The sequence below is a fragment of the Dermacentor andersoni genome, chromosome 1, assembly GCF_023375885.2.
Source record: "Dermacentor andersoni chromosome 1, qqDerAnde1_hic_scaffold, whole genome shotgun sequence".
NCBI lineage: Eukaryota > Metazoa > Arthropoda > Arachnida > Ixodida > Ixodidae > Dermacentor > Dermacentor andersoni.
In genome coordinates this window covers 177437821-177450597 of record NC_092814.1, presented here as the reverse complement: position 1 = coordinate 177450597, position 12777 = coordinate 177437821, and positions in this window count along the sequence as shown.

The window sequence follows — 12777 nt, the reverse complement described above, 5'->3', positions numbered from 1 at the left end:
ACCTGCATTCCCTGAATAAACTTAGCGATGAGTAACGCTATTTCTGTCCGGTCGTTTCTTCATGTGGTTTGGCGTCTTTTACGCCATAATTAAGGTATGCTTGTGCTTGCCTCAGTTGTGCGCCCTATTTGTTCTGGCATTTTGGGAAGACCTCTTATCCGGAAGGTGTTAAGTTGCATCCCAACTGGCAACTCTACTTATTGTGCTAGCTGTCCCAGTATTTGCTGCGCAGTTTGTAGAAAGGTTTCCAGTTTTGTTTTATCGCACTAAGGATTTTCTTGCAATATTTAAACTTTCGTGGAGAGATTGCACTGTGTATGCACAAATATACGAGAGAGAGTTTCGTAAAATTGACGGCACTGCGCAGGAATAAAGACATAGGCATTTAGTAATCTTTATTAGTAAACTTGTATGCATTACCCAAAATGTCTCGCGGCCCCGATTAGACACAGTTGCAAAGTCAAATTGCGAAATTGTGGATGAAGACAGTAGGACTTCGCAAGACACTAACAGGGGAAATGTGGCAGACGATAGAAGAAATAAACAGTCGCCCTGGTAAAAGGGGTGGTACACTCAAAGGCCTTGCTACCATTTACAGGCAATGCTTCATGACAAATCAGGGACTTCAAAGAGTGCCCTGAAAATTACAATCCCCCCCCCCCCCCCGCCTAAAAAAGAAAACCTTAAATAATTGCAGACGTATAGACCCTCCAGTTACAAAATATTCACGCAGGTAATTTCGAATAGAACCAGCACAACCCTTGTTTCCAGACAAATGAAACTGAAAGTCAATAGAAAGGGATATTCCAGAATGACATAACATCGCTGTGATCAATCAGGACATTGATGAGTCAGCTGAACATAACGATCGTTCGCATATTCACTTCACAGATTACGGAAAACACGTTCCAATCAGTAAATGTAGAACCGTCACGGAGTCATTGCGTACTTAAGCAGGAGAGCAAGCATAAGAAAATTGAGCAACACAACGGGTGCCAAGGAAAACTCTTTCAGGGTAGGTAGAGGATTACGGGCCGTGATCAGAGTAGAAAATGTTCAAGTACAGGATGGAGTCGGTCGGCGCAAGAAAAAAGTCATTAGAGGTCATTTTGTGAGGCCTCGGTCCTGCAGTGGAAAAAAGATAGGCTGATGTTGATAGCTCGGAAAAATCAGGAAATACTCTTAAAGGCCGAGCCCCTTACCAGGTCTGGCCATTTTGAGCTGACAAGCGCAGAGCATGCATTGCGCATTAACGATCGTGTCTGCAAAGTATTACATCTCTACGCGCCGCGGAAAGGGCTGAAATTTGAATCCGAACGCCGCTTTTCCTTAAACAGTGCAGATGTGCCTGTAGTCATAGTACGAAGGGCAGTTACACAACAGGAGCTTCATGGTGTTTTCAATGCCACATCTTTGATTTATTGATATTACCTCAAAAGTTCAACCGCCCCCGTGACTTAGCGGCTGTGCTATTGCGTTGCTAAGCGCGAGGTCGCGGGATCAAATCCGCGTGCCGCTGCTGCCACGTTTGTATGGGGGCGAAATGCAGAAACGCCCGTGTCCCGTGAATTGACACCACGGGAAAGATCCACAGGTGGTAAAAATTAATGCGGCTTTCCCCACTACGGCGTGCCTCATAATCAAATCGTGGTTTTTGCACGTAAAACCCCTAAATTCAATCAATTCCTCAAAAGTTTCTTATTGGGGACATTACATGAGGCGCTGTTACAATTGGTGGTTTTCGCAATACCAATTCGGAATACATTAGGCATAAGGAGAACGTTTTTGATGTCTGTATGGGATACGGCCAAATATTAAGGAAAAAAGGGCGTCTTTATATAGAATTCACATGGTTAAATGTATCCTCGCTGCGTAACTAGCTAGTCAAGATTATTTTCTACAGCGGACTTGTTGCCATGGGTGTTTGTATTCCTTTTTCTGGTTCTCTATTTACAGTGTTCGGTAAATGGCGCTGCCTAGTTAACAACCTAGTTAGTTACCTAGCATAACAACGTTTTACAACAAACGACAAACGGTCAGCAATTATGCCACGTACAACGTGGCGGGGGGAAGCCGTAAATGTTAATCGTCAAAGACATAATGGAACTTTCTGATCGAGTGTCACAGATTCTCCTTGCCTACCAAGTACTTATACGTAAAGAAGAGTAGCAGCCCTCCTTATTACGGTGTCTAAATCTTTTTTTTTGTTATCATAAAGAAAAAAGTAGAGCCGAACGTTTCTGCTAGTCAGTCCCCAGTGCGCCCAGTGCAACAACATATCCAAAGAAGGACATGAACGATGAAGAAGCGTGAATAATTGGAAAGCTATAGAGCTTTTGTGCTTTTGAAATCAACACTGACAGTGTTCAAACAGCATCGCACCTATCTACGTGATAATGTACTTATGACAGAAATGTATTTTCGAGTGCCTCGTAATGAAGTATAGTGTAGAATTAAACGGACAACTTATGGAAGTAAATGAAACCAGGAACAAAACAATCCTGATGTGTGGATGTATTCTACGATAATCACCTCAGCGATACTATCGCCTTCGCTTGACGTAAGGCTGAACCAGCCAATCAGCTCATCCGATTTTGCTGACCCAGCCAATAAGCGCGCGCATCACGGCAATGCTATCGCCAAATACATCGTCATAGAATACGTCCCCTTACTTATAGTTTCGTCGCAATTGTAAACACAATAAGAGTAGTGATGATCCCTGGCAACCTATGCATCGACTATATACGATGCAGTATTTGTGCATCGTTTAATTGCCGCTAAAACGGATCCTCAGCTAGGAAAAGTTGGCAAAGAGATGTCTTGCACGTGCGCAAAGGGCTCGACAACGTTATGCTGCGACGAAAACTTTTTTTGTTATATGCAAATGAATCCATTCTCCCCTGCAGCTCCAAGTAGCCATCTTCGATTCATTTCGGAAAGGGGCAGTCTCTGACTATGCAAAAAAAAAAAACAATTTGTTCGGCATATCAAAGCGTCTTTAGTGCCTGCACGTCACTTTGACGTCGTGAGTTTTCGCGGTTTTGCGACGTCCCGTGACAAACAGGTGAAGTGGACGCAGCCCGAAAACATCTGACCAATTGCGAATGGCTTTTACGGCCTATGGTGTTTGGCAGCTGAGCACAAGGTCGCGAGATCTAATCCCGGCCGCGGCGGCCGCATTTCGATGGGGGCGAAATGCGAAAACACCCGTGTACTTAGATTTAGGTACACGTTAAAGAACCCCAGTTTTTCGAAATTTCCGGAGTCCTCCACTACGGCGTGCCTCATAATCAGAAAGTAGTTTTGGCACGTAAAACCCAATAATTTAAAGGCTTCTACGGTATGACACGCGATATTTCTTTGTTTCACTGTCTTTCCCTCTCCCCATATATAGGGTAGCAAACTGAGTAATGTGTAATTAAACTCCCTGCCTTTCCTTCCTTGCCTCTTTCTCTCTCTGCCTTTATGTAAATGATGAAGAAAACATTGCAGCAGGGGAGCAGCAACGCTCATACAGCCAACTTGCCTTTAGAAATGTATACAGCCTTTTTATTACCATGACGGACTGTGTTTAACACATATTCGGGCGGATAATGGTTTGGTAGCAACGTAACTTTCGCAAAGCAATATTTCTTTCAATAAGATGAGTTCAGTGAAAAAAGATGCTTGACATTTGTTATTGTAGACATTGTCTAAAGGTGTCGCCACGAGCGCTTGTATTAGCGTAACATGCGTGCCCTAACATAAACACTGACATCAGGAGAAGAGGCTCTACGCGATGTCCAGTCCAGTTTCAGTATTGAAGTAATCTTTTTTTGCTCGCCATAATTCTTTTATGTAAACTGGAAAGTATTAAGCGTGCCGGGAGGCGCAGGTAAAACTCAAAGGGCGGCTTCTGCAACATAATCGCACAATTTCTGCAGGTGAGCTTTAAGTAGCACGTACACTGCAACGCAATGTCAAATGTACCATCAATTCGAAATGTCTTGATATGTGTTGCATTTACTTGGACGTGCTAACATCAATTCGGCGATTTCCTCTGCGCAGAGATCACCCTACGAGGTTTACATTATTCATCATTACTATATTCATCATAGTCCTCTATCGCAGAACGAAAGGCTCTCCCAATGATCCCCATATACCATAGTCTTGTGTCAATTGATTACCCCCATTCTATCCCTGCAAGTTTCCTCATCCGAGTCGTCCCACTATCTAATCCGCTGCTGTTCTAGACAGCGTTTCCCTGCCTAAATAGCACCCGTAGTTCCTAATAAGCCACTGGTTGGTTCTAAGCATTATACCGACTTCCAAACTCCACTTCTTCCGCTTAATCCTAACTATAATATTGTCACCAATTACAAACATACAAAAGGGTCCTGCACCGACAAAAGAGCGTGCACTAGATAAAAATAGCGCGAATCCTCGAGCCAGAGCAAGCGGGCCCTTAACTACTTTGGTTTTCGCCGCAAAAAGAGAAAAATAAAACATGTTTTTCAAGGGACCTCGCGAAACTAAATATTGTCACAGTCGGTAATATGGGAAGAAGAGGACGCTGATGGTGGTCTTAAAGACGACGACGAAGAGTTTAGTATTATCGCTGCTCTACGCTCGTTGGCTCAGCCATTAAAAGCCATCTGTAAATAGACGCACGCTTCTTCCTTCCCGCAACAATATAAAGAAAGAAAATATCTTCCATACACCTGCACGGCGCGCATGCGATGCAGTGGACGACTAAGAGTGCTCTCGGATGCGTAAACTTGAAAAAGAGACCTAAAGTCAGGCCGCCATTGCATTACCGCGTAAAGTAAGCCTTCATGCGAACAACATGCATTATCACTGAGGAGTGCTGGTGACGCCGGTGCGACACCGCACAGTCCGGGAGAAATTCACATCGCTAACACGGTGCAACGTTCTGTAGGCTCCAAAGTTGCGACTGGGAAGCCTTTCTGACAACCCTGTTTGACGGTGACCCTCGTCCTTACTCAGTCGTCCTGGTGGCATTCGATTTGCCATTGCCGCAGTTGTAGTGGTATGCACCTGTGCCCTATCGCTGCGCGATATGCCCACGCGCCATTACAAAGCTTCAAGAATAATATTTAATTAAGACTGGGACGCGCTCCCACCCAGGATAATAGGATTCAGGAGAAATCTCTCAGCGCAGCACGCTCTGTTACAACTAAAACATCAGATCATAGACCATTCGGTCAGATCGACAAAGGCAATTCTCGGGTTGGACCTAAAAAAGACCTTCGATAACGTAACACATGCAACGATACTAGATAGAGTAGGAGAACTAGGACTGGGAAAACGGACGTACGATTATGTACGCAATTTCCTAACGGGAAGAAAGGCAAAGATCCCGATAGCGGACCTAGTTTCGCAGGATATAGATATAGGCAGCGCAGGTACGCCACAAGGCTCGGTCTTATCACCGATGCTATTCAATGTGGCGCTGATCGGGCTGCCAGCCAAGCTACAAGAAATCGAGGGTCTCAATCATACCTTATACACTAATGATGTCACCCTATGGGTGAGAAACGGAAGTGACCGACAAATAGAACAAACGCTTCAAACAGCGGTCGAAACAATCGAAAAATATCTAACATGCAAACATGCTCGGCAGAGAAATCGGAGCTGTTGCTGTACAGACCGACTCTTAGAGGTCGCAAACCAGGCAACTACAGGGAAAATCTCGCCCATAGAGAGGAGATACAGTTAAAGACGGCCGATGGGAAACCCATACCCAAGGTCAATAGGATCAGGGTATTGGAGCTCCTCATTGAAGCCAAGGGCAACAACGGAGAAACCCTCAGAAGACTGGAGGGAACTGTAGCGCAAATCATGAAGCTAATCAGAAGGATAGCAAACAAACATAGCGGGATGAGAGAGGAAAACACGGTCAGGTTAATACAGGCTTTCGTAATAAGTAGAATAGTATACGTAGCACCCGTACTTAACATGGCAGGTCGCGGAAAAGATCAAACTAGAATGCCTAGCTCATTCAGAAAATATACAAACTAGCCATAGGGCTAGTGACATATAATACATCACGAAACACTATAGGTTACAAAGGGGCATATTCCCGCGACCTCACGCTAAATTGACAAAAAAGCAGTCTGTCGCATGGCGGCAGTTAAACTAGGACGTATCCGAATCCGGCGCTCTGGCACATCATATATCCGGATGTATATCCAACGTAAAATGCAACACATGTGAATCCAGAGTCACTCTGGAGCATATATTATGGAAATACCGAGGGATATATAACAATAAAGAAAACGCGGCCTCTAGCAGCAGCCTTCGCACGCGCTGGGAAGTCGCGCTGCTCAGCCCCGCCCTCGAGGATCAACTATGGGCCGTCCAGCGGGCGGAGGATGCCGCCAGGACCCACGAACTCCTAGCCGTCACCTAGGCGGGGCCTTTGGCCCTCCCCACCAACTCGCAGGGCAGACAATAAAGTTATTTCCTCCTCCTTTGTGACCGGTCGAGAGCAGTTCACTATCATTGGTAATTACTCCTCTCTTCTCAATAGTTTAGAGAGCCGGTGTCCCGCGGGGATGTGTCCTTGGACCCTTACTCTTTCTCGTTTTCGTTAACAAACTGCCATCCGAAATTACGCTATTTATCGTCAAATCTGCTCATCGGATAATCACATCGTTCTTAAACTAAATCATGAACAACTATTTGGTGCTTAGCTTGGCAAATGACCATAAATACTGATAACTGTACACCAATTATATTGAGCCGTAAACATTCATATTGCACCTTGAGTCACTCGAAGAAGAGTCTCGTCACCGGCGCGCGCCATATAAGTACATTGGCCTTCGTCTAAGAGTAAGCTCATTTTAATGTTCTGCCTGGTATGTAATTCTACACGAATACTGAAGCAGAACAAGCGGATCGCAAATTATGATCACGCGCTGGAACAGGGTAGAAAATGGCATAGTTTCGGTACCTGCGCACGTGACTGCACGACCATGGGAACAAGCAGACGAAGCGGCAGTACATATCTCCTGCTTCTGTGCGAAGTAAAACAAACAAAAAAAGAACTACAACACGCAGACATTCCGTTTGTGCGTTTTATTATTTCTCTAAACTTCAATTCGTCAATTCAAGCTACAGATCGCACAGATAACAGATCTCTTGAATAATTCTGGAAGTCACGTGTCACCACGAGCAACGTCACACTGCGGACTCCAGTACGTAGGCGCAGGCATACAAATACGTCATCATCCGGCTTGGAGCGCGGTGGCTGCGAGAAGAAGGAAAAGCGGCGTTCGGATTGAAATTTCAGACCTTTCCGCGGCGCGTAGCGATGTAATACTTTGCAGACAATCATTAATGCGCAATGCATGCTCTGCACATGTCAGCTCAAAATGGCCAGACCTGGTAAGGGGCTCGGCCTTTAAGAGTATTTCCTGATATTTCCGAGCTATCAACATCAGCCTATCTTTTTCCCACTGCAGGACCGAGCCCTCACAAAATGACCTCTAATGACTTTTATATTGCGCCGACCGACTGCATCCTGTACTTGAACGTTTTCTACTCTGATCACGCCCCGTAATCCTCTACCTACCCTGAAATAGTTTTCCTTGGCACCCGTTGCGTTGCTCAATTTTCTTATGCTTGCTCTCCTGCTTAAGTACGCAATGACTCCATGACGGCTCTACATTTACTGATTGGGGCGTGTTTTCCGTAATCTGTGAAGTTCATATGCCAACGATTCATCAATGTCCTGATTGATCAGAGCGATGTTATGCCATTCTTGAATATCCATTTCTATTTACTCTCAGTTTCGTTTGTCTGGAAACAAGGGTTGTGCTGGTTCTATTCGGAATTAGCTGCGTGAATATTTTGTAACTGGAGCGTTTATACTTCTGCAATTATTTAACGAGGGAACTCTTCGAAGTCCCTGATTTAGGTCATGAGGCATTGCATGTAAATGGTAGCAAGCTTTTGGAGTATACCACACCTTTCACCAGGTCGACTGTTTATTTCTTCTATCTTCTGGTACATTTCCCTTGTTAGTGTCGTGCGAAGTCCCACTGTCTTCATCAACACTTTCGCAATTTGACTTTGCAACTGTGTCTAATCGGGGCCGCGAGACATTTTGGGTAGTGCATACCAGTTTGGTGTGCTGATTATAATTTCTAAATGCGTATGTTTTTATTCCTCTGTAGTGCCGTCAATCTTACGAAACTGTCTATCGTATATTTGTTCATATACGGTGGAATCTGCCCATGAAAGCTTAAATATTGCAAGAAAATACCTAGTGCGAAAAAACAAAACTGGAAACCTTCCTACAAACTGCGCAGCAAATACTGGGACAGCTAGCACAATAAGTAGAGTTGCCAGTTGAGATGCAACTTAACACCTTCCGGATAAGAGGTCTTCCCAAAATGCCAGAACAAACAGGGCGCACAACTGAGGCAAGCACAAGCATACCTTAATTATGGCGTAAAAGACGCCAAACCACATGAAGAAACGACCGGACAGAAATAGCGTTACTCATCACTAAGTTTATTCAGGGAAAGCAGGTACAGGTGTTGGCAAGCGCAAGCACGTGTGCTCACTGACATCAGACCAGTTAGCTACGAAAATAACTTTTTCGGCAGGGCATTAGATCATCAGGACAATAGGCCATAAGTCGGCAGCCGAAGCAGGCGGGCGTGGGAAAAGAGTTGAAGTGAACAAACTTGGACTGGGAACAAACTGGGTACAAACTGGGACCGAGCGAGGTTTGTTGTTTTCTTTTTTACTATGCCTGTTGTCCTGCTCCATATTGAGCGCGCACTGAGGGAGGAGTGTTGAGCTGCAGCGAATTGAAGAAGTCGGCGACAGAATATTCAAAGAAGTCGGCTACGCAGAAGTTCACAAAAGTACATTCCCTTGTATGCGTCATTATGTACTAACGTTCCTGCTATGAGCGTTTCGTTTTGCATAACATTTGCCTTGAACATTCGCGCCGTCATCCACGAGAGCTTCGCTTAACACCGATTCCTACGTATGCGTGGGATGCACGCAATTCGTAACAAACCAGTAGCTACGGAAATCTCATCTAATCCAAAGCCTCTTCGGCAATGTGGAGTGTCGCTATACATTGCATCGATGCCATTCTCATTAGCGGCGGCACCCATCGTGCAATGTGTTCTGCCAGCATTTTGTTGTTTTGTCTTCAGTCTTTTTTTTTTAATCGGTAGTCGGGCGTTGTTGTTGCTTGTTTTCTCCTGTTTTCGTCTAAGAGGATCTGCGGGAAGGAGGAAGCACAGAGGCGCACGAGTGCCGTCTACTTTGCTCGTTACTGTCTGGTCCCGAGTTGGACACCAAACTAAACACGGCGACGCTCGTTCCTCGCATTTTCTCAGACGGCGCGTGTGCTTCCCGAAGCATGCCCACACAAGCTTAGCCCCTTGCCATGCTTTCCATGGACGTGTTTTTCTGGTTCAGCCTGCGCTTTGCGCCTCTCATTACTTTGTTCGCCAGCCTCACCTGGGCCTTCTTGCGGCACCGTGCACGGGCGTCGGAAGATAAGAAAAGGGTAAGACTTTCAATCTATTCTGTAGATCGCTGTTCTACTTGCTGTGCGTGTCCCCGCACTTAGCGAGTAGTACAGTTCAGCCTTAACAGTGCGCGTGAAATGTGTTTTCGCCTTTATTCACGGGAGGGCTGTCCATGTCCTCCTCGGAATAGTTGCACCCACCGGAAATTATTTTCGGCTCAATTTCTTTTATCAAATACCGCAAAGACATATATGGGCGTTACAAAAGGAGATGTCAGTACATCAAGGCTGATTACAGTACTCGTTCAAACACATCATACAAGCACATAAAAAAGAACACAACGAGAAAGCAGTATAAAGCAAAGCGAAGTACAGGCATTTCGCACAATGGTTATAAATTATCAAATAAAGGTAGGTGGGAGGACAATGATGGGGAGTGAGTAGGCAGCGGTGATGTTGTTATCACATTGTTAATGACTACCGTGGCTTAAACCACAAAGTCTAAAAAAAGACGCGACCCATTTTTTTTATTCGTTTGGGTTGCTACTAAGCATCGCTTGGGGTTTAATTTAAGTGTAAGGATCAAGGCCAGTTTCATGTCGTTGCAACAAAAAATACTCGACTCATGACGAGGTTCTTTGCCGTGATATTGCACCACTATTATTCATCGTGTATGATCTCGTAGATATCAATGCTATCAATGCGCAAATTTAATCGTATTATGGGTCACTTTACCTTCTCATACCCTGGCCTTTTCACCAAACCCGAGAGAAGACATTTGCTTCGGCTTTCAACGAGTGAAGGCCCCTCCATGGACTCTTTTCTGGCTGTTTGCGTTGGGGACGTACAAAAGAAATCTTCCCGAGTGGCCAGTACAATCAGGCCAACCTTCCTGACCGAAAAAGGAAAGAAGAAAAATGTGGGCCCATTCCATATAGGGTACAGATCAAGCAAGACATAGCCGGCTGCAAACATTGGTTACGTGTGCCTGTAAAGAAGTGATGAACGTAGCGTTATAACGCGCTATTAACGCGACAGCGTTAAGGAGGTCGTGTCGCAGAAAAGCCGGTGTCGTCGGCGTCGGTGTCGGCGGCGTTGGCCGTGAGCGATAAATCCCAGCAGGCACTTCATGAATAAAAAACAACTTGCAAGATGGGCTGGGTGGGAATCGAACCAGGGTCTCCGGAGTGTGAGACGGAGACGTTACCACTGAGCCACGAGTTCGATGCTTCAAAGCGGTACAAAAGCGCCTCTAGTGAACGCGGTGTTGCCTTAGAAATGAGCTGTTTCTAAGGCTCAGGCGTGCGTCGCTTGCTCAGGCGCACATTTCGTTGTCGCGCCGAACGCTGCGTTGCTCGACGCTCACCGCGTCCGATGCGGGGCGCGTAGTCGCTGCGCCGTAGCGCGTCTTACACCCCTTGGCGGGTCGACGGGAACGCTGTCGCGTTCCACTCTTGAAGGCGAAGCTTAAGCGTCCTCCAATTTTTTCTACTCTTGACCTTTTGCAACTCTTGTTGGGACCTTCTAACTTGTTAGTTGTTGGTGCTGCTTTTTTAGCTGTATTAGATAAAAATTTTCAACGTGTATACGCTCTTGTACCTGTCCTCAAGATAGCTCTAAAAGGAATTTAGCATGAAACTAAGCAATCCATAGTCTTCCAACTTGCTTGGCAAAAATCTGGTGATCGACGGTGCCGAACGCTTTTCTTAACGCCCAGGACAATTCCTCTTACTATTTCTTTGGTATTCAGAAAAGTCAATGTAGTTTGTCACGTCAATAACTGCCGTTCTAGTTTATTATTTCGACAAATATAGTGTCGCAGTGTAGCTGAAATATTACATTTTTTATAAACCTAATAAGTCGCTTGCATATAAGCAGTTCGAACCCTTTGTTAACGGTTGAGAGTATCGAAATCGGTCTGTAGTTTTCTAACATCAGCTAACCTTTCTTAAAAATGGGAGACACCTTAGCTCTTTTCAGCGGATTAGGATACGTAGCAGTGTAAAAAGCGTAATAAAAAATTTGCGCCAGATATGTACACACAAAATCTTCATTAGATTTCATTTTACTCAATGATGTCCTGTCCGACCCTGTCGCTTTACAAGTTCGTATTGAAATACTTAGAGCCATTAGTTCTTAAGCGGTAAGTTAAAGACAAATGAGGGCAAAAGGAATTAAAATTGTTGGCTTATTGTAGCTTTGAGTCAGCGTATAAATAATGTCAGGCAGCCTCCAATAACAAAGACCGTAACGCTACTCATGAATGCGCCAAGAAATACTGCAATCAGGCGATCAAAACTTAGATGACGCAAAGTGGCTTAGAGCTATCCCGCATCAAGGAACATAGGCATAGAAAGCAAAAGGAAAGGAAAGATACTGTTTGCTACAGAAATCAATAAAACCAATTAAGGAGCAAGCTATTAGCGCTTCTACGCCACAGTGAGAAAAGGGTGTTATAGATAATCCTACTATCATCGCTAGTCAAATGAGCCCAAGAAAGCTGTGGGAAGTAATAAATTTTGTTAATGAAGGTATTACTCAGCAGGCCAGCTTCCATAAAATATTCGCGCATCGCGGATAAGCTTTCTCGAAGTGAATTTTTTTCGGTACGTGCAGCTGTTTGGCAAAGCGATTTGTATTGTTGACGCACTGATGAAGCAATTAAAAACGCTATTCGTGAACCCGTATGATTCGTATAATGTTTGATTCGAAATGTTAGAGTGATCGAGTTTAGGTTTTAGTTATATTCTTCACAAACGAGTGCCTCCTTATTTCTGGTGTCCAGCTCATCTAACATACTTTCTAAGGCCTCAAGGAAAAAAGACTTTAGAACTTGGTGAACGGTACACCACGCCGACGGTTATCCCACAATAAAATTGAATAAATAGCGCCTCATATTGCGGTGATATATTTGTGTTTAAACGAGAGATGATTATGATCTCTGGGGTTGTTCCCTGACAAATAGCAGAGCACCTCCACACTTTCTTTTGCTAAGTCGTAGAATGCAAAGAAAAGTTGTCACCTAGGAGGTTCACAGATTCCTCAGGCGTAAGCTGCGTCTTAGTCCGAGCAATTATATCATTCTGAAATTTGTGTTAACAAAGAAATAAATGGAGACTGTTGATATGTCTAATAACGCCACGGATGTTGGAGTGTAACAGTGAAACATTATTACATATCGAACACCTGTTTATTTCTTTATTTAGCGACTTGCACTTTTCATTTGCAGTGGGGACAACGCACAAGGTGTAAAACGAATGAATTGTAGTCAACAAGAG